The 25,552-nt window shown below is 38.2% G+C and overlaps 1 non-coding gene across 1 annotated transcript; it reads left to right on the top strand.

Annotated features, from left to right (window-relative positions):
• The first annotated feature begins 900 nt into the window (after positions 1-900).
• On the top strand, positions 901-1,007 carry LOC116587371. Its single transcript, XR_004284395.1, has one exon. It is a non-coding gene; the product is annotated as a U6 spliceosomal RNA (small nuclear RNA).
• Positions 1,008-25,552: the final 24,545 nt, after the last annotated feature.

Genomic DNA, 25,552 nt, shown 5'->3' with positions numbered 1-25,552 from the left:
TTTCTTTTTCTCTATGGGTATTATAATGATGGATAGGAGCTGCCTCGTTTTTCCCTTCCTTCCTCCCTTCCTCCCTTTCCTTCCTTCTTTCTTTATTTTTTCCTTTATTTCTCCCATCTTCACCCTCTCCTTCCTTTATTGTTTCCAAAGTTGTTTAGCACCTGCCATGCAACAAGTTCAATTCTCCCTTGCACAGATGATGAGATAAATATATCACTTTCCCTCTCCTAAAGATGCTTATAAACTAATGAAGAGACAGATACTTCATCCGTGTGTTATCAACTCAGGAAGAGTCTTTTCTTGCCAGTCTCTTCCTTCACGTGTCATTAATATATTCCTGCTTCTTTAAAGGAGGTTTGAACAGCTGTGAAACTCCATCCCATCTCACAGCCTCCGGGCAAAAAGCAATGAGTTCTAATTGGCATATGATACAGCTAGTGAACATAAAATATAATTAAGGTATTCCACATCTTAATTTGAGCCCCAAATTGGGGTGTGGTTTCTCTATATTCATGCAAACTTGAGTTTCGGTGCTTCCTGTTCCATAAATAATGTGACTTCAATCACCTGAATCCCTTCCCCAAGCACATAAAATATAACATGGTTCAAAAATGTATGGTTGAAATATCAGGAATAGTAAGAAAAATGCCCACATGCCAGGTAATCTGGGAAGCAGGGCATAATCCCAGGAGGCACAGATGAGGTTCTTCTTGTTGGTTAATCCTGGGTGGGTGTGTGTGAGAGAGATCGGGATTTGTGTGAAGTACCTAAGTACTTTAATTTTAAGTACCTAAGAGCTTTAATTTTAAGATGCTCAGGAGAACAGAATAAAGTCTGCAAGCCCATGAGGGCAGAGCTGGAAACCTAGAAGGTCTATACCTTAGTAAAATACAGGACTGAGTACTTACTTCGGCAGTACATATACTAAAACTGGAATGATACAGAGAAGATTAGCATGGCCCCAGCACAAGGATGACAGGCAAATTTGTGAAGTGTTCCATTAAAAAAAAAAAAAAAAAAAAAAAGATTGAATGAACTGTGACCAGTGACGCAGGAAGTCAACAGGAAGTTTATCTATCTCTGCCTAAATTCCTGGAGAGTTGTACTTTGGGTCTTCCATGCACAATTGTGGGGTTTAAATTTCTACTACTTCAAAGTCCTCAAGGTTTAGGAGTCCCCAAACTGAGAAATTAACATCATTGTGCTCCTGTACCAATGATAATTCTGGGGTTCTTCTTACATGTGGAGACAACACCACTCCACAGCATATGTGTCCATGACTCCCGTAGATGAAGTATCTCTCACACTGAGCTCTTTCACAAGAAAATAATCCAGAGTGTGGGAGGAATGAAAGATACAAACAGGTCACATTAGAAGATAATCTTAAAAACATAAAATTAAAAAAAAAAGAAGATAATCTTTTCATATGATAGCACATTTTAAGACAATATAAACTAATTGTGTTCAAATAATTAAAGTTATAAAAATAATCAATTATAAAAATACACAATAAACAACAAAAAAAGATTAAAGCAAATGAAATATAACTTTTAAAATTAAGCAATAAACTTGTGAAACATATTAGAAACAGCTGAAGTAAAAAAAATACTGAACCAGAACATAGGTCTGAAGAAATGAAGACAAAATGTAAGTGAGAAAGGTAAAGAAATTAAAACCCTGAAAGGAAGATTCAGTGTCATGAGGGAATTAATGAGAAGATCCAATTATATGTCCACTGAGTTTAAGCGGATAAAGAAAAAGAATGATGAAGAGTCAAATAGTAAAATAAAGATGGGTGAGAATTTTACAAATGGTGAAAAATGTATCTTTAGGTCCAACAACAAAATGTTTCAAGTAAAATAAATAAAGAAAAAAAACTACTGGCAAGATTTGTCATGGCAACAGTAGAGGCCAGGGTACAATTGAATAATATTTTCTTGTTGCCAAGAAAAAATAACTGTCAACCAAGAATTATAAACTGAACTATCGATCAGAGGTAGAAGTATAGTAAGGACAATTTTAGACACACAAGAAGACACAGAGGCACTACCACCCACATATTCTCACTAAAGCAGTTATTCAAGGATTTACCTCAGAAGAAAATCGAACCCAGAAGGAAGAAGAGGATTTCCAAAAGCAATAGTGGGCAAAACAATTGGCAAACATAGGATAAACCTAAACACATGTTAATAATATGAAAAATGAAAATAATTATGAAGAATGTATTCATAAAAATCAAGTTGGACTAAAATTTTGAGAAAAGTGACATATAAGAAAGGAGTGGGTAATCATAGTTAACATTCTAAACTTTACCAGTTTCTAAACCGGTAACATTTGGAAATGTGGTAAAATTTTTTATGCACTTGTACTTTGTTCAGATGGGCATGCATTTTTTAAATAAATGGATAGACCATAAAACCATAAAGATTAAATGTATAATTTCCTAACTGAAAGGAACAAAAGAATTATGGAAACTAGTCATTCCAATGCTTGTTTTGGAAGAAGAAAAAAAAAGAAAAATATGTGAGAGAGAAGTCATAAAGTGATAAATATGAAAACTGTCAGCAATAGACTAACTTTAAATGAGCTATCTCATCAGTTGAAAGACAAGGATCACTAGTTTGGATTTAAAAAACAAAACCCAGCTATTTGATCTTTACGAAAGTTCCTCATTGTCTTATTCTGGGTATCTTAGTCTGTTTGGGCTGCCATAGCAAAATATCAAGCTGGGTGGCTTAAACAACAGATATTTATTCGCTCACAATTCTGGAAGCTAGAAGACCAAGATTAAGAAGCTGCCAGGGTCAGTTTTTGGTGAGACCTCCTATCCTGGTTCATAGGTGTTTGCCTTCTTACTATGTCTTCACTTGGCTTTTCCTCAGAGTGTGCACAAATAGAGAAAAAGAGGAAGGCATAGAAACAGAGACAGAGACAGAGCTCTCTGTTGTCTCTTCTTATGAAAACACTAATCCTACCAGATTACTGACCCACTCTTGTGACCTCACTCAACTCTAGTTACTTCCTGAGAGGCCCTGTCTCCAAATACATCTATACTGGGGGTTGGGGCTTCAACATATGAATTTAGGGGCATGGAGCATAAATTCATTTTTATGCTCTTTCAGAAAGCAAAACATGAGGCAAAAACTCCAGTGCCAAACCTTTATTTGGTGAGTGCTAACACATAACAGGAAAACGAGAGGGGAAAAAAGAGAAGGAAAAAAAACTGTTTAAAAACAACAACAACAACAAAGTTGGAGAACCCATGATACCTGATGTTAAAATTTGCTATAAAGTTATAGTAATCAAGGCAACGAGGTGTTGGTGAAAGAAAAGAGAAACAGATGAGTAATACAGAGTAAAGACACACACAAATACAGCCAGCTGATCTTTGACCCAGGAGAGAAGGCAATCCAGTGGAGAAAGGGTAGTCTTCTCAGCAGTGATGCTGGATGGCAACAACTGGATGTCCATTTGCATGAGAAGGGACCTAGATACAGACCTTAAACCTTCCCCAAAATTTAACTCTAAATGGATCATGGAGCTCAATGTAACATGAAAAACTATAAAGACTGTAGAAGACAATATGAGAGAACAATCTGTGAACTTAGGATTGGAGATGAGCTTTTAGCTACAAGGCTAGAAACAAGACCCAGGAAAGAAACAAAAACTGATTAAGTGGAACTTTACTGTTATTTAAAAGCTGCTATGTGAAAGACACTGTTGAAAAATGCAAAGACAAATCATAGACTAGAAGAAGTATTTGCAAGACACATACCTGGTGAAGGATTTATATTGCTCTGTGTTCTCCAGAAAAATAGAACCAATAGGATATGTGTGTGTATATATGTTTATATATGCTATTAGTATATATAGGATATTTATTTTTATTCTATTATGTATAATATTAAATCTTTTAATAGTGATATATATTAGGAACAATGTAAAATAGAACCAGTCATAAAATAGAATCAATAGGAAGCGTGCATGTATATATATACACACACACACATTATAAGGACTTGACTCATAGGATGATAAAGCCTGAGAAGTTGAGAGAAGTCCCAGGATCTTCAGTCAGCAAGTTGGAGACCCACGATTGCTGATGATTTGTTTCCAGTCTGAGTCTGAATGCTGGAAGATCAGGAAAGTCAGTGGTGTAAGTTCCAGTCCAAGTTTGAATCTGAAGGTGGAAGACTGATGTCCTTCCTGGAAGACAGGTTGAGAGTCTTCCTCTCCTGGTGGGATGGTCTTTTGTTTTAGCAAGCTTTCACCTGAAAGGATGCAGCCCACCCACATTAGCATGAGCAATCTGCTTTACTGGATCTCCCAGTTCAAATGGTAACCTCATCCAAAAACAGTCTCCCAGATGCATTCAAATATATGTTTGGCCAAATATCTTGGAATCCCATAGCTCAACCAAAGTGACATAAAATTAACTATTACAGACTTGTATCCAAAACATACAAGGAATTCTTAAAGCTCAACAATAAGAAAATAGATCGTCCATATTAAAAATCTAAATCTCCAATTAAAGATCTGAACAGACACCTCATTAAAGGAGATATACAGATACGCACATATCAAGAGAGATGTTATTACCTGTCATTAAAGAATTGCAAATTAAAACAATAATAGATACTAATACATACCTATAAGAATAACTAAAATAATACTTTTCTAAAAAACACCGGCAATACTAATTGCTAGAGAGGATACAGAACAACAAGAACTCTCATTCATTGCTAGTAGAATTGCAAAATGGGCAGCCACTTTGGAAGACTGGCTGGCAGATTCTTGCAAAACTAAAAATAGTTTTACCGTACAATCCAGCTCTTGTGCTCCTCAGTATTTATCCAACAGATTTGAAACTTAAGTCCACACAAAACCTTCTCACGAATGTTTATAGTAACTTTATTCATAACCCCCAAGACTAGAAGTAACAAACACATCCTTTAAATGGTGAATAGATAACTGTGGTATATCCATATAATGGGATATTATTGAAACCATGAAAAGACCTGTGAAGAGCAGCCTTAAAAGCATACTGCCAAGTGAAGGAAGCCAGTGTGAAAAGTCTACATACTGTATGATTCCAATTATATGCTGAAATAGGAAAAAGTAAACAGTAAATGATCAATGATGCTGCTCCTGGAACAGAAAAAGGTATTAGAAATCTGAATAAACTATGAATTTCAGTCAGCAATAGTGTCTTGGTATTGGCTCATTAATTGTAACAGATTTACTGTAGTAATGTAAGGTATTAACAAGAAGTGAAACTGGCATGGGATATATGGGAATTCTCTGCACTACATAATTTTTCCATAAACCTAAATCATTCTAACACAAAATGTGTATTTATTTATTTTTAAGGAGGGTGGCAAAAAAGTAATAGAAAGAAAAGCAATGCAGTGTGTTACTGCACTGGCCACCTCTTACCTGCAAAGTCAGGGAGATAACAAATTAAGTTGCCATATTCACTTAGAAGACGGGTTTCCTCTAGAACGGTGTAAGGGATAACTTGCACCTTTGAGTAGTTAATGGGAAAGGAAAATAGGGAGAATTTATCAATTGATAAGGAATATATAAGTATTCCGAATCTATATTTACATAATAACACAGCCTCCAGATAGGTAAAGTTAAAACTTAAGAATTATAAGAAAAGGGGCGCCTGGGTGGCTCAGTGGGTTAAGCCGCTGCCTTCGGCTCGGGTCATGATCTCAGGGTCCTGGGATCGAGTCCCACATCGGGCTCTCTGCTCAGCAGGGAGCCTACTTCCTCCTCTCTCTCTCTGCCTGCCTCTCTGCCTACTTGTGATCTCTGTCTGTCAAATAAATAAATAAAATATTAAAAAAAAAGAATTATAAGAAAAAAAACTACATATCTCCATTATATTTTAATTAAAATATATCTCACTAAAGAACTGATCTCATGTTGAAATAGAATTCTGTATCTCAACCACAAAATAAATCTCTATCCAATAAAAACTTAACAGATATCTGCAGCAGTAATTAAGGAATAAATATTTTATGCTTGCATAGAGGATTTATTAAAATTTTCTTATGTGTTAGGACATAAAACAATTGTTCAGAAATATTGAAAAGTTGATATTATATAGCATACCTTTTCTAACTGCAATACTATGGGCTTAGTTCAAGTTTCCTAGCAGCACAGCTTAAGACCAGAATTGGTTAGAGATAGTTTATTTTTCTTTAGGCCATGAGTACTAGCAAGGGGGTGAGGAAGGAGAGTGGATAGTTAGAGATTAATCCCAAAGAGCAACTCTGGTAAGTGATGTAAGCATGTCTCAAAATTATTCCATCTAAAAGGAGAGGGCCCTGAGGTGTATAGGTACAAACTCTTATTAATCATTAACCAGTGGTTGTTGCTGGTAATTCCCCAGCACTTTCAACCTGCCTGTATGTGGACAGAACAGTCTTCTGTGATTTCAGAATAGCTCTCTGGTTCAAAGCAGCTAATGGCATTCAAAATTTACTTGGAGTACAATGGAATAATAGTGTCTAAGGAAGGGGCACCTGGGTGGTTTTGTTGGTTAAAACCATCTGACTTCAGCTCAGGTTATGATCCTAGGGCCCTGGGATCGAGCTGGCTTAGGGCTCCCTGCTCAGTGGGGAGTTTACTTCTCCCCCTGCCTGCCACTCCCCCCAACTTGTGCTCTCTTTCACACACACTTTCTCTCTCTCAAATAAATAAAATCTTTAAAAAACCTTTTGTTGTTGTTGTTGTTGTTTAAAAACAATCTGCAGCCCCAGCATACCCCTAACTGACAATAGCTGAAGTGAATGTCGATCCTAATTATACTGCCCAACGAAAAAGGTAAGATGACACAAATTTCAATGATGGAAATAAAAGAAAGGCTGGAAGTCAAATATAAGAGAGACTAAAAAATTCATAGGTAGCCACCCTTAATTCTGTATAATGGAGCAATGAGCATCACATTCACCTTCCCACTGTAAAAACCTATCAAACAAAATATATAAAGAAGCTCTTCTCTTGGGCAACAGGCAACACAGAGCTCTGACTCTCAGGTGAAGGGCTGAATATGAGGGGACAAGGTGAGCTTCACATTTGCCCAGTTCTCTGCCTGGGGACCCTTTCCAAAGTGTGGTATCAGGAAGCAGGGACCTATCAGACAGCAATGCTAGGTAGGTTTACAAAAATTCAGATGTTGGAATTTGGGCATAGAGAGGCAGTTGGGATTTGTGTAAACATGGCCCCAGGAGGAGAGAGTTGTGCAGAGAAAGAACCGCAGAAATCTTCAGAAGCGTTAACTGGGCTGTTTCGCAAGCATTCAGCTGTGCATGCACAAAGCAAAACTCTGGGATGACAGTCAACAAGACAGGATTCCAAGAGTGACACAGTACTGGGCAAGGAGAAGTGGAGAGACCTCAAGAAAAACTCAGCCACTCAAATGAAAGAAACTCCAGAAATACCATGCCCAAGGAGCAGAGCTACTCTGCCTCCATAGTGAGGGTCATTCTAGACTCATCCTTAACATCTAAAATCAAGCTTCTACAGGATAAAGCTCATGTAGTATAATATTCTACCCTCCTTAAATGAAGACAATATAAGCCAAACTCTCAATAGTTTAGTATCCATAAAGTTGTGCATACAATAAAAATTACTAGACATGTAAAGAAGCAGGAAAGCATGACCCAAAGTAGGAAACGAAACAGTCAGTGAAAACAGTTGAAGATGAGACAGATGTTGGAATTAACACAGAAAGATGTTAAAACAGTGAAAAAAGAAGTCTATTCAAAGGCTTAAAAGAAAGGCTGGCCAGAATGAGAACATGGGTGGGCATGCTCAGCAGGAAAACAGAAACTACATAAAAAGAGCCACACACGAATTCTAAAACTAAAATAATACAATATTAAAAAAAAATTTTTTTTAAGCCCCTACATGGGCTTAAAAGTAGATTGGGTTTTTAGAGTACAGATCCTGTATCTCTTTGGTTAGGTTTATTCCTAGGTATTAATGGGTTTTGGTGCAATTAAAAATTAGGATCGGTTCCTTAATTTCTCTTTCTTCTGTTTCATTGTTAGTGTATAGAAATGCAACTGATTTCTGTGCGATGATTTCGTATCCTGCCATGTTGCTGAATTCCTCTGAGTTCTAGCAATTTGGGGGTTTCCACATAAAATATCATGTCATCTGTGAAGAGTGAGAGTTTGACTTCTTCTTTTCCAATCTGAATGCCTTTTATTTCTTTCTGTTGTCTATTGCTGAGGCTAGGACTTCTAATACTGTGTTGAACAAGAGTGGTGAGAGTGGACATCTCTGTCATGTTCCTGACCTTGTGGGAAAAGCTCTGTTTTTCCCCATTGAGAATGATACTCACTTTGGGCTTTTCATATATGGCTTTTATGATATTGAGGTTTGTTTCCTCAATCCCTACACTGTGGAGAGTTTTAATCAAAAAAGGAGGCTGTATTTTATCAAATGCTTTTTCTGCATCAATTGAGAGGATCATATGATTGTTGTCCTTTCTTTTGTTAATGTAGTATATCACATTGATTGATTGATTTGCTGATAATGAACCACCCTTGTAGCCCAGGAATAAATCCTACCAGGTCATGGTAAATAATCCTTTTAATGTACTATTGGATCCTATTAACTAGTATCTTGGTGAGAGTTCTTGCATCCATGTTCATCAGGGATATTGGTCTGTAATACTTTTTGGTGGGGTCTTTGTCTGGTTTGAGGATCAAGAGAATGTAGTATGGAGTTCCCTCAAGAAGCTAAAAATAGGGGCACCTGGGTGGCTCAGTGGGTTAAAGCCTCTGCCTTCGGCTCAGGTCATGATCTCAGGGTCCTGGGATCGAGTCCTGCATCGGGCTCTCTGCTCAGCAGAGAGCCTGCTTCCTCCTCTCTCTCTCTGCCTGCCTCTCTGCCTACTTGTGATCTGTCTCTGTCAAATAAATAAATAAAATATTAAAAAAAAAAAAGAAGCTAAAAATAGAGCTATCTTATGACCCAGGAGTTACACTACTGGGTATTTACCCCAAAGATAAAAATGTAGTGATCTGAAAGGGCACCTGCATCCCAATATTTATAGCAGGAATATGCACTGTAGCCAGACTATGGAAAGAGCCAATATGTCCATCAACAGATGAATGGATGAAGAAGATGGTGTGTGTGTATACACACACACACACACACACACACAATGAAATATTATTCAGCCATCAGAAAAGATAAAATCTTACCATTTACATCAACATACATGGAACTAGAGGGTATTATGCCGAGTGAAATAAGTCAATCAGGGAAAGAAGATTATACAGTTTCACTCATCTGAGGTATATAAGAAACCTCTCAGAGGATCATAGCGGAAAGGAGGGAAAACAGAATGGGAAGAAATCAGAGAGTGAGATAAATCATGAGAGACTCTTAACTAGGATAAAGAAACTGAGAGTTACTAGAGGGGAGGTGGGTGGGGGCATGGGTAACTGGGTGACAGGCATTAAGGAGGGCACGTGATATGATGAGCACTGGGTGTTATATGCAACTGATGAATTACTGAACTCTACCTCTGGAACTAATGATGTTCTATATGTTACCTAACTGAGCTTAAATAAAAATAAATAGATGAGGAACTGCAGAAGAATATTAGTGAATCTGAAAATAGGTCAATAGAAACTATCCAAATTTAGACACATAGAGAAAAAAAAAGTGAAAATAACAAATATGGTCTTAGTGTCCTATGGTACAGGAAGTAAATATATGTATCAAGGAAAGGAGAGAGAGATTGGGGCAGAAAAAAAAAGAAGAAGAAATAATGACTAAAAATTTTCCAAATTTGGTGATAATCATAACCTGCATTTTTTTTAAAGTTTTTTTTTTAATATTTTATTTATTTATTTGACAGAGAGATCACAAGTAGGCAGAGAGGCAGGCAGAGAGAGAGGAAGATAAGCAGGCCCGCTGCAGAGCAGAGAGCCCGATGTGGGGCGCGATCCCAGGACCCTGGGATCATGACCTGAGCTGAAGGCAGAGGTTTTAACCCACTGAGCCACCCAGGTGCCCCATAACCTGCATTTTTAAAAGATTTTAAAAACTCAGAGACTTCTGGGTGGCTTAGTCAGTTAAGCATCTGCCATTGGCTCAGGTCATGATTCCAAGGTTCTGGAATCAAGCCCTGCATGGGGCTCCCTGCTCAGTGCTTCTCTCTCTGCCACTCCACCCGCTCTCCCTCTCGCAAATAAATAAATAAAATTGTAAAACGAACTAACAACAACAAAACAAAAACTTTAAAAAAAAGGTTAGAAACTGCCAGCAGAATGAACACAAAGACAACCACACCTAGGCACATCATGATCAAATGGCTAAAAATAAATAGAAAAATCTTAAAGGCAGCCAGAGAAAAGCATTTAGGGATAAATGCTCTTTTTTTTTTTTTTAAGATTTTATTTATTTATTTGATAGAAATAGACACAGCGAGAGAGGGAACACAAGCAGAGGGATTGGGAAAAGGAGAAGCAAGCTTCCTGCTGAGCAGGGAGCCCGATGTGGGGCTTGATCCCAGAACCCTGGGATCATGACCTGAGCCGAAGGCAGAGCTTAACGACTGAGCCACCCAGGCGCCCCTGGGATAAATGCTCTTTAAAAACCTACTAGTATCTTATTAGAAACAATGTAGCCGGAAGGTGACAGAAGGACATTTTAAAGTGCTAAAATGGGGAAAAAACCCAAAGTGCTTTACCTTTCAGCTTTCTCCCTCTCTTAAAACACAGCTCCAGCATTTTCACTGGTGGTTTTCTCTATGATATCTTCAAACATTCAAAATATTTTTCCAACTTTTCTAGTTCTTCTTTCAAATTACCAAGTGTACCCAACCTCTGTCAAGCCCATCCCCATCCCTGAATAAAATAAAACTTCTTTCACACACATGTGCTCAAATAGCAAATCCAAAAACTGAAGACTCTTAAAGTCAATTTAGACTCTGAATTTAGTAGAACTTGAGTATTATTATAATTGTGATAATAAGGAAAAATGAAATAATGTCCCAGGTATCCATCTATCCAGGAGCAACTGACAAGCATGAGCAAGTAACAGCCTAAGTAGAAAGTACTTCCTGGTGATGACTAATAAACAGATGGGAAGCACCCTCAACTCCTAGGAAGGTATATAAAGTAGTCCCTGGAAGTACCTTTTGTCCCTAAAATACTAAGAGTCCTGAAAGCCAGGTGAAATGCTGAAGGACCATAAGTGAAAAATAAGAGACCCATGAAGTTCTACCAGGTGTACATTGCTTCCAGTTCCAAAACCTCCCTTCCAGCCTGTACTAGCTGGGTGTAGTCACGTGACTGAACTCTAGCCACATGACTGTGAACCAAAATGATATGTAAAGAGTTTGAAACCTGCCCTTAAACAAAAGAATAGTACCCTTCTTTGATGAAGGCAGTAAAGTGGAGTAGCTGTTTTAAAGGACACAGTGGAAGCTGGAGGTTGAGATTGGCAGAGGAAAACATCAGAAGTACAGTCCCTGACAACCATCACAGCTACAGAGACTATTCTATGAAAGGGAAATTCACTCTATCCTATGTAAGCCATTGGTATCTTGGGGGCTTTGTTCCAGAAGCTAAGCTGGTTAGCTAACTCATATACCATCCAAATCGCCCACACTTCTCTACTATGACCACACATGCACTGGTGAAAGAAATAGATAAGGGTGAGTATAAAACAAAAACAGAGATAAGAAACAAGACACCGTTACAAAGTATCTTTTAGAGTCAGTACCCATTAGACTTTTTTTTTTTAGAAAAGGTGGGAGCGAGGCAAAGGAAGAGAGACAATCTTAAGCAGCCTCCATGCCCAGTTAGAGTCTGGTGTGAGACTCCTCACAGCCCTCAAATCATGACCTGAGCTGAAATCAAGAGTTGGACGCTTAACCAACTGAACCACCCAGGCTCCCCTAGACCTATTTCTTATTGAATGTCACTTCACACTAACGCTGTCAGCGCCTTAACCCTGTGGCCTGTCTCTGTTCAGTGCTTATTTTCATTGTTAGTATAATTACTTCCGGTTTAATGGCTAAGAACACTGGAAACCTTTTAAGTGTTTTTTCTTTTTTTTTTTTTGTACTTTTTTTTTTTTTCAGTCTACGGTAAAATGAAGGGACTAGAATCTCTTTTTTCCCAAGAAACTGGGTATTATGACTTTGTTTTGGGTCAGTATAATGGTATTTTTTTCCTCTTTTTTACCCTTCAGCTATTTTTTACTATTAATCAGAAAAATCATTGCAGTGATTTTTTACCCCCTTGGCGGGGGTGGGGGGGGGAGACAAGGAATCCTTTCTGCAGCACATTATCTGTAATTTTCTGTGTGATCCTGAGTCTGAATAAGGGTTTCTGCAACCACAGTATGTAAAGCCTCTAGTCTGTCATTGGCTCTTGTCTCTCATTTTTCACTTTATCCAGATTGCCCAAAAGATAATGATATTTTTTTGTTTTTTTTGTTTTCTAGTGGCCCCGGGTTATTTCTGTTAGTTGGCTGATGAGTGGAGGATATAAAAAATACTCTCCAATTAAAATCTGGCTGAAGTCCCCAATAGGCAAAAGAATCAAAAGGTCAGCCTCAATGTGAAGAGCATATTGTCATGAACGATGCTTTCTTTCTAGTCTCATGCACTCTCCTCCAGTGTTAGTCACCCAGAAATTGTCCAAATCTCAGGAGAATTAAAATACTTGTAAAATTCATCTCACTTGAGGTAACATGTCCACCAAATGTATGAAGTTTTCCAGCCTAGAACATTCCTACAAAATGATCCTTCCCTGTAAACTATTTTTAAGCCAAGAACTATATTATTCTTGTAAAAATTTTTAAAAGAAACTCTCAGAAAATTGCAAAAATACTCATGCTTAAAAGCTACTGCTTTTAATGCCCATGAGTCCTTTTTTAATCTTTGCTGAAGGACATCTAAACATCCTCAATTAAAATACTGTTCCGTTACTCAAATGGCTTTATAATTGTAGAGAAACCACTTACAAATGTACATGTATTTGCTTTTCCAGGGAAGAACATGAGCGTTTGAGAATATAAAATGCTAAGGTAAGGGACTTGTGGTGAAGGGAAGCTGCACTCGGGCTTCGTGTCTTACTAATAATTCTCATTTCATTCCCAGCCAGCACCACTGGATCTCGGATTAAAGAATCGAGGCCTTGTTCTGTCATAAGTACAGGCTTCAATGTTTAAGGATGCTCTCTTCTATTTTTCTCACATTATCTTTTGCTTTTTTTCATTCAAAGATGCTACAGTTTATTGGAGTTTAGTATAAAATCTCAACAGTGTTTCATCTTTTCCTGATGAAAGACTAGTTGTGAGAAAAATCACCTCCTCAGGTTGGAGCTGCGCTGTCAGTGCCTTTAGAACATTCATGTTTTCATTGCTGAAATGGAGACAAATGTTGTGGCAAAAAATACCCTTTTTCCTTCACTTGCTGGCAGAAAATTACAAAGGCAGCTTTGAATGGAGACAAAGCTTGGAAAAGGAAAAAGAACATTAATTCTTAGTCAAAAGTAACACTTCCCAAGAAATAAACACACCCCCTTAAGGTTTAATTAATCATTTTTGTGGACTTTAATTATCATCTCTGTCCTAATGGAGAATGGGAGAGCACATGTGTTTATAGTCCTATACATTTTCTTTTATTGTCCACAAAATATTGAAAACACAACCAAGACCAGAAGGGCCCTCTTGTGAATTAGGAAGGACACATTTGCCACAGAGCTGTCCATGGAAAGAACATTAGAGTCTCTGAAATAACCCTAGTGTCTTTAAAATCAATCAAGTAATCAGTGGGAATTTACTACGTGCCTTGAGCCACGCTCATCTCTGTAGAGGAAAACACATAATCCTTTGTTCATGAAGGAAACGAGGAGGAAATATGGCACACATTAAAAATAAGAGAATAATGACAAGTCAAAGAGTCAAAGAATTGTGTACCCAGAGAGCATTGTTTTGACCCAACTTACTTTTCTTGAATTAGACTTTGGAGTGTTACAATCAGTCTGCTTTGAAGGTTTTCTAAGAACTTGAAAGACGTTCACTACAGTATTAGTTGTAAAGTGGTTGAAAACATCATTTGTCTTAAACAAATAAGCTGCCAATTATTGAAATAACAAACAAGGAGATGTTGTAAGATTCAGATGAAAATGCCACAGGGGTGAGAGCAAAGCAAGGATACTCAGAAGAGTATCTTCTTGGAGGAGGGGGGACTTGAGCTGTCCCTTGAGAAATTAGGGAAGTTGTGAATATCAAAATGGCACCTGAGAAGTCAGGACTGGAAATGTGGTCATTCATGCATTAATTCCATAAAGATGTATTAACACAGGTGTCCCATACACCAAGCACTGAAATGATCACTACAAAAAACAAACAAACAACAAAAAAGACCCCAAACAGGCAGAGTTTCTATTCTCAGGGAGCTTACATTCTAGTAGAGAAAGAGCAAGATAAGACCATGAAATCGATAATTGGCCAAATAAATTGTCTATTTCTGCTTTTCCTGCATTTCCTGATGATAACATCAGGTAGAGCTAGGTACATTTATAGCTCAGAAAAGCTATAATTATTAGGGCAGGAAGAGAAAAAAATAAACAGTAAAATTTGTTACTTTCTTTTTCATTCCTTGCATGTCAGGAAAATCAGAAGAAGGGCCATGAGGGCAGGAGAGGATATAGGAGCTCATGACACATATAACACACATACACACACACACACACACACACACACACGCACAGAGTCAGAGAGAAGGAAAACAAAACAATATAGATGAGGTGTATCTCTGCTGAAAAGACAAGTTGAGATCATAATGTTGTACCTTGGACGAGGTCAGTCAGGGAATTAGTGGGTTGGGTGGAGGTGGGGGTGTCAAGTAGACAGGAAACTGTTAAGAAAAAGAGAATGCCAGTAACTAGCAGTGGTCAGAAACAGGGACCACATGGAAGCTGATCCTGTTGTCCATACACTTTTGGCCTTTGGGCTGGGAACACCTGTTGGTTCTGCAGGGGAGGTGGCTATTCTTGTCATGGTGACCAAAGGGCATTCCATGGGCTGCTTCTAGTGTGTGTCCTGCCATGATCATTCAACTGAAGGATGTCTGCCTCTCGTTTGAGAATTTACAGAGCCTCTGTGAACTGCTTAGTATGCTTTTAATTTCCTGCCACATTCAAAAGGTGTGAGCTCTGTAACCCTGGAAGAGGTGTGGTGATACAGAAGGGAAGATCCCATCTCTGCTTCTTGGGTTAGCTGAATAGTAGAAAAACCCATCCTTGTCACATACATGTGCATCTGCACCCACATGTGTGAACACATGTGTATGCATGTACATAGGGCTATAGAAGGGGCTGGTCAATTCAGATAAAGTTTAACCATGAGAATTTTAAAAATTTAATCCATAAAGCCTGGAAATGTAGACAGGATAGAGAATGGCGATCCCAGTGTTTCCCAGACTTACCTGGGAAACTTACTCTTCTGGGGCAGTTGTTAAAAATGCCATTTCCAAGGTACCTAGCCTGCAGATGCTGAGGATTTGTCCCAGACCTGACAATCTGGGTTTTTAGCAAGTCCTCTATGATTCTTGTATTAGGAAGGATTGGGAAACACTGCTTCCTCCAGTGCGGCCATGATGTTGCCCATCCCTCCCCACCCCTGTCTAACATCAGCCATCAGCAGGAACTGTACCAGTTAACCTTGGAGGTCCTTCCCAAAGAGCCTGCAATACAGCCCCAGGTTTCTGTGCAACAGTGTTTCAGGAAGTCACTACCAATCTCTCAGAGTCACCGTATGAGAGAGGACAGAACCAATTCATCATCCCAGTGTAATGCATGGATGATAGACACTTGATGTGAAATCTCATAAGCCATGCCTTGTGCTATGGGAAAAGACACTCTCTTGCTGTGGTGACTCTAGTTGTCAAGGTCTGGCGGCCCTCTGAAGCCTACTTTTGGACATCGATTCCCTGATGCAAATGTTGGTACTAATCAAGCCTAAGCTATGATGCAATTGAGGCTACAGAGAGTGTCGCATTATGCTTGACTACAAGGCAGTAATAGGGAGCATGTTGATAAAAGGGGGTGGGGGGCTCCACCTAACTGCTGTGTGTAAACCACATTGTCCGGGAAAGGGGCTAATTAACTAGCTTGGGAGTCCTCTGATTGAAGTGGATAATTAGCTAGTACCCTTCTGCATTTAAGCTGCTGTGGTTTTTACTTCTCTTTCGAGTGTATTTCCATACAAGAAGGCGCTGCTTTTCCAGCTAGTTAACAAACTGATACGGCTCAGCTTGAAGTCAAACAGTCCTACCTTGCAGTCCCTCCCATTCAACTGCTTTGCATCTGTGAGTCCTGGGCACATGTCTTAACCTTTCTCATCTCTGTTTCCTTTCTGCAAAGTGGGGATAAAGATACTACCCAACTCATTGGCCATTTGTTAGGAGAGAACCAGATAATGAATATAGAGCACCTTGCCTTGTGCCTGGCAGGTCATATTGTCTCTGTGGAAATTTCTATCATTATTCCCAGTCAGAAAATTCGTCCTTGCTGTCAAAAGCTGCCCAATGATCCAGTGATTATATGTGCATGTATGTGTGTGTGTGTCCCTCCCCAGGCTTCTGTGTGCTTTTGTTCCTAATACCAGCTTTGTTACTTTTTTTGAGGGACTCCCTGGGACATCTGGAGTCTCTTCTTTGGGATTTTCAGAGATCTGGACGTGCTTGGGGTTTTCTATCTGCCTAAATCATCCTTAACCAGTGGTCCAGTCCCCGTGCCCCCATAGGAGAAAAACTTGGAGGTTTAAGGTATATCATACTCTCAAGTGACCTCTTACAGGATGAACTTGAAGAAACCAGGAGACTTTGCCTAGAGTCACGCTCCTGCTGGGCTCTTTCCCTTTCCCTACTCTGCTTCCTGCATTCCCTTACAAGTTTCTCTCGCATATCTTTCATAAATCACCTGCACACAAATCCTCAACTCAGGGTCTGCCTCTGGGGAATCCAACCTAAGACATTACATAAAGTGTTTTTAGGAACAAACTGTCCCTGCAAAGTAGGAAATCTTTATTAATTTAGTATGTCCCTCCACAGCTTATAAAGACTAAGGCTATGGGGGTAAGGTATAGGTTGTGTGTGTTCTATCAGACACCCGATAGGAGCCAGAGATGCAGTAGTAGAATAAGAATACGGGAATAGCTCTTTTTGTGGTTAATAAATGACTGCGTGCAACACAGGCAGAAGAAAATGGGAAGATGATAGGGGCCTTTTTGAAGTAGAAAAATAAATCTCTATCAAGTGCACCTTCAATTTGCTGATACAAAGCACACTTGAGAGCACTGTTTTCTTGGTAAATGGGGATTAAAAAAACTTGGCCTTTACCCAGGTAATGAAAAGAAATGCATATTTTTCTTAGGTGTGCCTAAAGAATTTTTAAAAACCCTTTGAAAAGCTGAGCTATATAAACATGAGAGGAAAGGCCAAAGAAATTTCGGCTTTGTAATTGTGAAGACTGCATGCAAAGGAGAACCAGGATATTTGCAAGCTGTCAGAAAAGACCTGGGTGTGTGTGGGTGTGATTGTAAATCTGAATGTTTACAGGGGATTATGGCCATGTTAAAGGACTTTATTTTTGATAGCAAAAGAGAAACAGGGAATTTCTTCAGTGCGAAGACATTTCACAAAAGACCACAGAAGATTTCAGAGGGAAAAAAGTCATGAACTACATCAGAATCATCCTTATTCCCACTACATGTGTTGATACATAGAAAGGTATATATACAATTGTTTAAATGAAGTTTCCAAATGTAACCACTCTCTTAGGCATAGCTGAAATTGCTCATGTTAACCCTTGCATTAGAAAATAAATTCTTCTGGATTAAAATACTTCTTTATATGTCCTAAAGACTTGGACACTGTCCAAATTTTAGCTAGCCTGTAAATTATTCTATGGGAATAAAACTTTCTGGATGGCCATTTCTGCTCCTAAAACCATGTCAAGTTTGATTTGATTCTAGCCAACTTGTGAAATGAAGAAATCTTGACTATACAGCTGGCATCCTATGACCTTGAAGATTTATATTCTTCTGTAGATTTTGTCCCATACAAGTGTTCTTGGGATTAGACAGACTAAAGAGCAGATAAACTTGTTTTCTTATATAATTTTGTTTCCTAATGCTGTAAGATATAGAAATAATCTTGAAACTTGGAAGACGGGGAAAAAACATGGAGGAGAAAAAAACAAATATCCACAAAACTTGTGGGTACAGATCTCTATTGGAGTTGCCAAACAAAACAAAACAGAACAACCCTAGAGAATTAGATTCTGGGTTTACACCTTGGGTTCTGTAGTTCAGAGGTCAGGAATAAGCAGTGGGGTCCTTATTCCTTGTAGAGTAAAAGTCCTTTTCCAGTCAGATCTGATTACTTTTATTTCATAGCAGGAAGATTCTCTGGAATAGCTAATGGAACAGTAACAGAAATTGAACAGACTCCATTATCCTTTTTATAATATCTCTGTCTTATTCTCTTTAACCTTTTTTTTTTTTTTTGAGTGAGGGAATGAGAAACTCTTTAGAGTAAAAATAAATGCTTTTGCTTTATTGAACAGACAAAGAAACTGAGATCCAGAAAAGTGAAGTTGTTTATCTGAGTTACAACTCAAGACTCCTGGTTCTCGGACCTATCTCTTCCTCCCAACCAACACAACTACTTTCCAGGACTTTGATATCATGTCTCTCCCCCGCCCCCCGCCCCCGGTCAATATGTCACCAGTGGTTTTGATGCATATTTGATTTGTTTCCAGTTTGGGGCTATGAATACATCTGTGTAAGTCTTTATATGACATATGCTTTCATTTATCTTCTAACTACTTAAGGGTGGAATGATACATGTTTAACTTTTTAAGAAATGTTCATATATTCCCTTCCCAACTGGCTGCACATTTACATTCCCAAGAGCACTGCATGAGAGCTCCCAATTTCTCCCATTTCTCACCAACACTTGGTCTGGTGTTTTAGGCATCTTAATAGGTGTGTCATAGTATCTCGTTGTGGTTTAAATTTGCATTTCTCTTATAACTAATGATGCTAAACACTTTTATGTGTGCTTATCTGCCATGTATATATCTTCCCTGTAGTATCTGATCAATTTTTACAAAACCAGACAACTTGTTCTCTTATTATTGAGTTTTGAGAATTCTTTATATAATCTAGATATGAATCCCTTATCAAATATATGATTTGAAAGATTTTTCTTCCAGTCTCTTATTTTTATTTTCTTGAGAGTATCTATCAAAAAGCTCAAATTTGTACATTTCCTAAAGTTTTATTTATCAGTATAATGGGTCACACTTTTGGTGTCACAGCTAAGCAATCTTTGACCAACTGAAGGTCACGAATATTTCCTCCTTGCTTTCTTCTATAAGAGGTCTTTTTTATTATTTAGTTTTACATTTAGCCTATGATTGATTCTGAGTTTTTTATATAAAACAAAATATTCAAATTTTATTCATAACATATGGATATGCAGTTTTCCCATCACCACTTGTTGAAAAGATATCCTTTCTCCATTGAATTACCTTTGTACCTTTGATGAGAAGTATTTTTCGTGGGAGGCCACGATAAGGCTTGAGACAAGGACCAAACCAGGCCCTGACTTGTGCCTCCTTTAAAGGCAGAATAGCCGAACAAAAGGCTAAGGTCGATAAAGTCGAGTAGCACTGAGAAAGGGTCTGTGCTATGTGTTGTGCGCTCGCCTACATGACTTCCCACACGTTTGCTAGTCAGATAGAGACGATTTGGCCGGGATCAGAAATTCTTGGCTGGTCCTTGCTGTCCTTGCACAGGCTATAGACTACACCACTGTAAGACTGTGCTGTGCTTACACAAACTATGTCTTGAGCGGCCTTGAAGTCAGTACATCTGGCGCTAGAAGGTCTGCTATTGGTGCTTGGGAAATAGATAATGGGAAAGCTTGAAGGGTTTTCTGTGCATGTTACAAACTCTTTAGTAATCAGCTAGAAATAGATACTTTCTTATGATTGTTTCTCTTAGCTATATAATATAATGCCTCACAGCTTTGAATAAACTCGGCACTATTGGACATCCTCCTTGGTGCTCCTCCTATCCCCATCTCTTTGTCTCTTAATTTCTTTTCACCATCCTCTTACCCTCTCAACCCTGGTCAGTTTGTCACTCCAGCCGTGACACTCAGTCAGACAGACTCTGGATTTTGGCTCAGGTTAGGATCTCAGAGTTCTGGGATCGAGCCCTGCTTCTGGCTCTGTGCTGGGTGTGGAGCCTACTTGGGATTCTCTCCCTCTCTCTGACCTCCCCCAACCCTGTGTACTCTCTCTATATATAAATAAAAAAGCACACAGTTATCCATGTATGTGTGGGTCTATTTCTGGATTCTGTGCTGTTACATTGATATATTTGTCTTTCTCTGTGCCACCCAGTCTTGTTTAATGAAGTTTGTATTTTTTTTTTTTTTAAGATCTACTTATATGAGATAGAGACCACATGTGAGGGGGTAGGGGTAGACAGAGAGGTAAAGGGAGAGAGAATCTGAAGCAGACTCCCTGCTGAGCATGGAGCCTGACATGGGGCTCAGTCTCATGACCCTGAGATCATGACCTGAGCCGAAACCAAGAGTCAGTCCCTCAACTGACCAAGCCACCTAGGCTTCACTTGATTAATGAAGTTTTATGATGAATCTGAAAATAAGTGGTTTTATTCTCCAACTTTGTTCTTTTTTTTTTTTTTTAGAATTGTTTTGACAATTATAGTAGGTCTCTTATATATCCATAAGAATTTTAAAAGCAGCTTGCCAATCTAGGAAAAAAAAAAAAAAAGAAAGCCTGAAAATATTTGGGTCTTACTTTTTTGTCCAGTCTGACACTTACTGCCTCAATATAATTAGAATATTAAGAGCATCTCCATTAAATGTGATTACTGATGTAGCTAGGTATAATTCTGTCATCATGTTATTTGTTTTGAATTTATACCTTTCATTCTTTGTTCTCTTTTTTCTCTTTTCTCTTTCACCCTCCCTTTTTTTCTGCTCAACTGAATATTTTTTTATGATTCCATTTTATTTACTTTTTTTATTTATTAGCCCCACCTCTTCGTTTTGTTAATTTAATGGTCGCTTTGAGGTTTGAGTGTGCATTGTTAACTTACCATGGTCTACCTTTAAGGGATATTGTGCAGCTTCATACATATTTTAAGAAGGCTACAATACTATACTTCAAACTCCCCCTACTTAGCCTTGGTAGTATTGGTGAGTTTTAGTATCTTTTTTCTGTTATAAACCCAGTTCTACATTACTATTTTTTGTCTCAAAAGTCAGTTAGCTATTGAAGTTATTTAAATCACAAATAAATAATCTTATATACTCACTCATGTTGCTCCCACTTTGGCACTCTTCAGTCCTTTGTGTAGGTCCATATTTCCATTGTGTTGTCATTTTCCTTCTGCCTAGAGAATTTCTTTTCATGTAATTTTGCTGCTGATTAAATCTCTCAGCTCTTTATGTCTGAAAAAACTTTTCTGCCTTTATGTTAGTTTGAAAGATATTTTTCCGAAGCATAAAGTTTTAGCTTAACACTTTTTTTCTTTGACATGTTGGTCACTATATTTTTGCATTGTTTCTTACTTTTAAAAAAATCTGCTATATTTCTTGTCTTTATTCCTTTATATGTAGCACATCCATTTCCTCTGGTTACTTTTAATATTTTCTCTTCATCACTGTTTTTGAGCAATTTTATTACGGTGTGCCCTAGTGTAGTCTTTTTTTTTTTTTTTCATTTTGTGTGTGTGTACTGGGTTTTGTGTAACTTCTTATATATATGGGTTTATAGTTTTTATTAAATTTGGAGGGAAATTCTGCCATTATATTGTTAAGTATTTCTCTATCATCCCCTCTTTTGGAATTTTACTTATACACGAATTAGGCCATTTGGAGTTGTTCCACAGGTCACTGGTATTCTTTTCACTTTTTTGGATTATTTTATCTTTGTATTGAATTTTGAACAGTATCCATTGCTATGTCTTTAATCCACTCTTCTTTTCTTCTGCCATGTCTAATCTGAAGTTTATGCCATTCAGTTTATTTTTTTCATTTTGAACATTTTAGTTTGATCTTCAAAAATTTTATCTGGGTATTTTTTATATTTCTGTTCTCAACTTAATCTTTTTAACATGTGGAATATAGTTCTAGTAAGCATTTGAAAGTGCTTGTCTGCTAATTCTTTTTTTCTTTAATTTTTTATTTCTTTTCAGCGTAACAGTATTCATTGTTTTTGCACCACACCCAGTGTTCCATGCAATCCGTGCCCTCTCTAATACCCACCACCTGGTTCCCCCAACTTCCCACCCCCCGCCCCTTCAAAACCCTCAGATTGTTTTTCAGAGTCCATAGTCTCTCATGGTTCACCTCCCCTTCCATTTTCCCTCAACTCCCTTCTCCTTTCCTTGTCTGCTAATTCTAACATTTCTGTCAGTTATGGGTCAGTTTTTTTTTTAATTTTTTTAATTTTTTAATTTTTTTATTTTTTATAAACATATATTTTTATCCCCAGGGGTACAGGTCTGTGAATCGCCAGGTTTACACACTTCACAGCACTCACCAAAGCACATAACCTCCCCAATGTCCATAACCCCACCCCCCTTCTCCCAACCCCCCTCCCCAGCAACCCTCAGTTTGTTTTGTGAGATTAAGGTCACTTATGGTTTGTCTCCCTTCCAATCCCATCTTGTTTCATTGATTCTTCTCCTACCCACTTAAGCCCCCATGTTGCATCACCACTTCCTCATATCAGGGAGATCATATGATAGTTGTCTTTCTCTGATTGACTGATTTCACTAAGCATGATACGCTCTAGTTCCATCTCCCATGTTGTCGCAAATGGCAAGATTTCATTTCTTTTGATGGCTGCATAGTATTCCATTGTGTATACATACCACATCTTCTTGATCCACTCATCTGTTGATGGACATCTAGGTTCTTTCCATAGTTTGGCTATTGTGGACATTGCTGCTATAAACATTCGGGTGCACGTGCCCCTTTGGATCACTATGTTTGTATCTTTAGGGTAAATACCCAGTAGTGCAATTGCCGGGTCATAGGGCAGTTCTATTTTCAACATTTTGAGGAACCTCCATGCTGTTTTCCAGAGTGGTTGCACCAGCTTGCATTCCCACCAACAGTGTAGGAGGTTCCCCTATCTCCCCATCCTCGCCAGCATCTGTCATTTCCTGACTTGTTGATTTTAGCCATTCTGACTGGTGTGAGGTGATACCTCCTTGTGGTTTTGATTTGTATTTCCCTGATGCCAAGTGATATGGAGCACTTTTTCATGTGTCTGTTGGCCATATGGATGTCTTCTTTGCAGAAATGTCTGTTCATGTCCTCTGCCCATTTCCTGATTGGATTATTTGTTCTTTGGGTGTTGAGTTTGCTAAGTTCTTTATAGATTTTGGACACTAGTCCTTTATCTGATATGTCGTTTGCAAATATCTTCTCCCATTCTGTCAGTTGTCTTTTGATTTTGTTAACTGTTTCCTTTGCTGTGCAAAAGCTTTTGATCTTGATGAAATCCCAATAGTTCTTTTTTGTCCTTGCTTCCCTTGCCTTTGGCGATGTTCCTAGGTTGATGTTGTTGCGGCTGAGGTCGAAGAGGTTGCTGCCTGTGTTCTCCTCAAGGATTTTGATGGATTCCTTTCGCACATTGAGGTCCTTCATCCATTTTGAGTCTATTTTTGTGTGGTGTAAGGAAATGGTCCAATTTCATTTTTCTGCATGTGGCTGTCCAATTTTCCCAACACCATTTATTGAAGAGGCTGTCTTTTTTCCATTGGACATTCTTTCCTGCTTTGTCGAAGATTAGTTGACCATAGAGTTGAGGGTCTATTTCTGGGCTCTCTATTCTGTTCCACTGATCTATGTGTCTTTTTTTGTGCCAATACCATGCTGTCTTGAAGATGACAGCTTTGTAATAGAGCTTGAAGTCCGGAATTGTGATGCCACCAACTTTGGCTTTCTTTTTCAATATCCCTTTGGCTATTCGAGGTCTTTTCTGGTTCCATATAAATTTTAGAATTATTTGTTCCATTTCTTTGAAAAAGATGGATGGTACTTTGATAGGGATTGCATTAAGTGTGTAGATTGCTTTAGGTAGTATAGTCATTTTCACAATATTTATTCTTCCAATCCAGGAGCATGGAACATTTTTTCATTTTTTTTGTGTCTTCCTCAATTTCTTTCATGACTACTTTATAGTTTTCTGAGTATAGATTCTGTGCCTCTTTGGTTAGGTTTATTCCTAGGTATCTTGTGGTTTTGGGTGCAATTGTAAATGGGATTGACTCCTTAATTTCTCTTTCTTCTGTCTTGTTGTTGGTGTAGAGAAATGCAACTGATTTCTGTGCATTGATTTTATATCCTGACACTTTACTGAATTCCTGTACAAGTTCTAGCAGTTTTGGAGTGGAGTCTTTTGGGTTTTCCACATATAGTATCATATCATCTGCGAAGAGTGATAATTTGACTTCTTCTTTGACGATTTGGATGCCTTTAATTTCCTTTTGTTGTCTGATTGCTGAGGCTAGGACTTCTAGTACTATGTTGAATAGCAGTGGTGATAACAGACATCCCTGCCGTGTTCCTGACCATAGCAGAAAAGCTTTCAGTTTTTCTCCATTGAGAATGATATTTGCAGTGGGTTTCTCATAGATGGCTTTGATGATATTGAGGTATGTGCTCTCTATCCCTACACTTTGAAGAGTTTTGATCAGGAAGGGATGCTGTACTTTGTCAAATGCTTTTTCAGCATCTATTGAGAGTATCATATGGTTCTTGTTCTTTCTTTTATTGATGTGTTGTATCACACTGACTGATTTGCAGATGTTGAACCAACCTTGCAGCCCTGGAATAAATCCCACTTGGTCGTGGTGAATAATCCTTTTAATGTACTGTTGAATCCTATTGGCTAGTATTTTGGTGAGAATTTTCGCATCTGTGTTCATCAAGGATATTGGTCTATAGCTCTCTTTTTTGATGGGATCCTTGTCTAGTTTTGGGATCAAGGTGATGCTGGCCTCATAAAATGAGTTTGGAAGTTTTCCTTCCATTTCTATTTTTTGGAACAGTTTCAGGAGAATAGGAATTAGTTCTTCTTTAAATGTTTGGTAGAATTCCCCCGGGAAGCCGTCTGGCCTTGGGCTTTTGTTTGTTTGGAGATTTTTAATGACTGTTTCAATCTCCTTACTGGTTATGGGTCTGTTCAGGCTTTCTATTTGTTCCTGGTTCAGTTGTGGTAGTTTATATGTTTCTAGGAATGCATCCATTTCTTCCAGATTGTCAAATTTGTTGGCGTAGAGTTGCTCATAGTATGTTCTTATAATAGTTTGTATTTCTTTGGTGTTAATTGTGATCTCTCCTCTTTCATTCATGATTTTATTTATTTGGGTCCTTTCTCTTTTCTTTTTGATAAGTCTGGCCAGGAGTTTATCAATTTTATTAATTCTTTCAAAGAACCAG

This window comes from Mustela erminea, chromosome 3 (assembly GCF_009829155.1).
Source record: "Mustela erminea isolate mMusErm1 chromosome 3, mMusErm1.Pri, whole genome shotgun sequence".
In the NCBI taxonomy this organism is placed as follows: Eukaryota; Metazoa; Chordata; class Mammalia; order Carnivora; family Mustelidae; genus Mustela; species Mustela erminea.
The sequence above is the reverse complement of the archived record's forward strand: the minus strand, read 5'-3'. Positions and strand labels throughout refer to the sequence as shown.